Source organism: Echinops telfairi, unplaced genomic scaffold (genome assembly GCF_000313985.2).
Source record: "Echinops telfairi isolate 266 unplaced genomic scaffold, ASM31398v2 ScPeMD7_7472;HRSCAF=8510, whole genome shotgun sequence".
NCBI classification, from domain to species: Eukaryota; Metazoa; Chordata; class Mammalia; order Afrosoricida; family Tenrecidae; genus Echinops; species Echinops telfairi.
Window position 1 is genome coordinate 2,561,325 of NW_022111376.1, and position 4,619 is coordinate 2,565,943.

Sequence of the window (4,619 nt, forward strand, 5' to 3'; positions counted from 1 at the left end):
TGGTATTGGACATATGGACTAATATTGGACTTATAGACTTGATCTGGACTGGGCTGGGGTGTTTTCTCAATATTCAACTGCTCTTGTATATAAAGCTCTTTCTTATACCCATATGCATGTCTATGAATTTGTTTCTCTAGTCCACCCAGACTAACACAAACCCCTCAAACTCCAGTAAATATTTCTCCTCTTTCTTCCACCTGTCCCATAGTGATGAGCTTTCATCTTTATCCTACCATACTTCAGTTCTCAGCGGTCGGTGTAAGATGAAAATAATAATTTATAAATTATCAAAGGTTCATGAGACACGGAGGGGGAGGTGGGGAAATGAGGAGCTGATACCAAAGGCTCCAGTAGAAAGAAAAAGTTGTGAAAAGGATGATATTAACATATATACAAATGTGCTTGATACAATTGATGTATGGATTGGTACAAAAGCTGTAAGCGCCCCCAATAAAATAATTTTTAAAGAAACCCTTCAGTTCTTTGACATACTCCCCTTTTCCATGTGTGCAGAAAAAAAAGTTAAATAAGCCCTACACATCCCAAAAGAGACTGGACCATACCAGCGTCCTGGGTGATCCCCTCGAAGTCCTTGGGATAGCCTGTCTTTGTATATCTGGCACCTTCAGTTGTTCCAAGTACTCCATGCCAGAATGGGACTTATGGTGGACCTTGGGCAGAGAGCCTCATCCATACAACTACGCTGGAAAGAACAACTGGGAGCTTGCGTCTGGTTTCTCCTCCATGAATCTTTCTAGTGAACCATTGAGCCTGAGAATGGGGTTAGGGATCCCTGGCATAGCATATTTGATATTTATACTATCTTTAGTTCTTTGTGAGGAGCCCTGGTGGTACAGTGGGTGACTTCATTGGGCTGCTAACTGCAAGGTCATTCGTGGGAACCCACCAGCCACTCGTATAAAGATTTACAGCCTTGGAAACATTCAAAGGGACAATTCTCCCCTGCCATATCCAGTTGTTATGAGTTGGAATGGATTTGATGGCAGTGAGTTTCATTTCATTTTGGCTACTTCTTTGTAAGTTTAACTAATCTACGGAAACCTTTCATCTTGAAAGCTGACAAGCCATTTGTCTATCAGTTTGTTGTACTCTGGTGGTGTGTGTGTTCCTGTGATGCTGGAAGCTATGTCACTGGTATTTCAAATGCCAGCAGGGTCACACAAAGTGAACAGGTTCAGCAGAGCTTCCAGATTTAGAACCGACAATAAAGAAGTAATCAGCTGCCTACTTCAGAGGAAGTAGACACTGAAAAACTAATGCATATCATGGAACCATTGTCAGACACTGAAGGCCTAATGAATGGAAGCGGAACACTGTGGGAGACAGTGCCAGAGGATGGGTCCTGTGGGTCGGAAGGCATCCCGTGGATGAGGAGCTGCTTTTTCAAAGTCAAGTTGACCATTGTGACATGAATGGCGTAAAGCCTGTGAAAGTGGAGCCATTTTGAATCAGAAGATCATATGCTTTAGTACAATCAAGAGGAATCACTTTGCATTCATTGTCAGAAAGGACATTTCAAAGGCAATCTTGAAGTACAATGCTTTCTTTGATAGGATTATATCTATCCACCTTCAAGGTAATCCAATCAGTACAACTAGTGTTCAAATTTATGCACCAACCACTAAAGCTAGTGGGAAGAAATTGAAGAATTTTACCAACAACTTCAGTCAGAAGGTGATGAAACATGCAATCAAGATGCATCAATAATTACCAGCGATTGGAATGCAAAGGCGGGAAACAAAGAGGAAAGGAATATAGGGCGAGAGAAAAGAAGCTGGCGGTTGTATAATAGAATTTTGAAAGACCAACGACTTGCTCGTAGCGAATGCCTTTTTGCAACAACACTATACACATGGATTTCTCCAGCTAGAACACACAGAAATCAAACTGATTACATCTGGGGGAAGAGACGATGGAGAAGCTCAATATCAGCAGCTAAAACCCAGGCCAAAGGCTGACTACTGTAGAACAGACCATTAATTGCTCACATGTTAGTTCAGAATAAAGCTGAAGAAAATTAAAACTCGTTCACAGGAGCCAAAATACGACCTTGAGTCGATCTCACCGGAATTCCAAGAAAAAGGTTTGCTGCATTGAACACTAGTGACCGAAGACCCGATGAGCTGTGGGAGGACATCCAGACCATCCTTCGTGAAGAAAGCAAAAGGTCCTTACGAAGACAGGAAAGAAAGGAAGGATCAAACGAGACGCTGAAACTGGTAGTAACAGTAGAGGAGCTAAAGGAACCTGAAGGAAGGATGAAATCTGGAAGCTGAATAGAAAACGTCAAAGGGCAGCTCAAGAAGACAAAGCCAAATATTATAATGAATTGTGCAAAGACCAAAAAGAAAGAACACACTCAGCATATCTTAAATGGAGAGAACTAAGAGAGAAAAAATGGAAGCTTCCAGGTGCAATCCTGAAAAATCCTGTAGGCAAAATTTTGAGTGATGCAGGAAGCATCCAAAGAAGATGGAAAGAATACACAGAGTCACTGTGCCAAGAAGAACTGGGGGGCATTCAACCATTTCAGGAGGTAGCATATGAGCAAGAACCAATGGCGCTGAAGAAAGAATTTCAAGATGCACTGAAAGCATTAGCCAAAATCAAAGCTCCAAGAGTCATGAACACTAATTGAAATGTTTCAGTGACTGATGAAGCAATGGAAGCACTTACACTTTTATGCCAGGAAATTTTGAAGATAGCTACTTCGCCAACTGACTAAAAGAGATCCATATTTGTACCCATTTGTACCCCCAAAAAGGTGACCCAGACAGAATGCTCAAATTATAGAACATCATTTTCATCTCATTCAAGTAAAATTTTGCTAAAGATCATTCAACAATAGTTGCAGCAGTACACTGACAAGGGGCTGCCAGAAGTTCAAGGTGGATTCAGAAGAGGATGTGAAACAAGGGATATCATTGCTGATGTCAGATGGGTGTTGGCTGAAAGCAAAGAGTACCATTAAGATATTTATTTGTGTTTTGTTGACTCTGCCAAGGCATTAGGCTGTGAAGATCATTACAAACTATGGATAGCTTTGAGAAGAATGGGGGATTGCAGATGAATCAAGAGTCAGCTGTGTGGAAGGAACAAGGGAATACTGCAAGATTTACAATCAGGAAAAGTGTGCATCCTCTCACCATGCTTATTTGGTCTCTATGCTGAGCAAATCATCAGGAAGCTGGATTATATAAAGATGACTGCAGCTTCAGATTTGGAGGAAGGTTTATTAATAACCTGAGATCTGCAGAGAGCACAACCTTGCTCGCTGAAAATGAGGAGAACTTAAAACACTTGCTGAGGAAGATCAAGAATTGCAGCCTTCAGTATGGATCACAACTCAATGTAAAGAAAACCAAAATCCTCGCAACTGGACCAGTGGGTAACAATTTGATAAACAGAGAAAAGATTGAAGTTGTCAAGTGATTTCATCGTGCTTGGAACCACAATCAATGCTCATGGAAGCGGCAATCAAGAGATCGAATGACGGTTTGTATTGCATAAATCTGCTATTAAAGATCTCTTTAAAGTGTTGAAAAGCAGAGATCGTACTTGGAGGACTAAGGTGTGCCTGACCCAAGCCACAGTCTCTGATTGCCTCATATGCATGTGAAAGTTGGACAGTGAATAATGATCAAAGAAGAATGGATGCATTTGAATTGTGGTGCTGGAGGAAATATTGAAATTACCATGGACTGCCAAAAGGACAAAAAATCTCTTTCCTCTAGGCTACACTGCCCTTGATCAAGCCCCACTAGGCATACTGCGCCCTCCTTGACATAGATTTTTGTTTTGTTTGACATAGGTTTTACATCACTTGTTCCCTTGTCCCTGGGTTGTTGACATCCCTCTTCATTTCCCCGACCTTCCCCGCTCTCTTGTTGCACCCCGCCACCCCACCCTCCGACCCCAATAATCAGTCCAGTTGCTTTCTCTTCTGGATTGTTTTTTCTGCCTATCTTATCTAGATAGACTATCTTATCTAGATAAACATGCAGAGACAGTAATAAGCACAAAAACAAAAAACAACAATAAAAAAAGAAAAGCCTATAAGTAGTTCCAGGTCTGTTTGTTGACCTTAAGGAGTGTTTTCCAGTTGAGTCTGATGGGGTTCCATGCCCTGGCCCATCTATTTTTGGTGTTCCCCGGGGACTTCATTGCTTTGCTCCCCTTGCTGCTCTGTTGCACGCCTGTAGTGCTTTGCCCTGTGTGGTGGTGTCAGATTGGGCACAATTCCCGCACTGTGTCATTTATAAAGGTCTAAATACCGACATGTACATATGTATATATATTTATATATATCAATAGGGAAATACATATATGTGCAGGTACTTAGACCTCGAAACACAGGGAATCCAGGACAGATAAATCCTCAGGACCAATAATGAGAGTAGAGATACCAGGAGGGGAAGGGGAAGGTGGGGGGAGAAAGGAGGAACTGATCACAACGATCTACATATAACTTCCTCCCAGGGGGATGGACAACAGAAAAGTGGGTGTAAGACACTAAAAAAATTATAAATTATCAAGGGTTCACGAGGGATGGAGGATGGAGGAGGGGGGAAATGAGCTGATACCAAGGGCTCAAG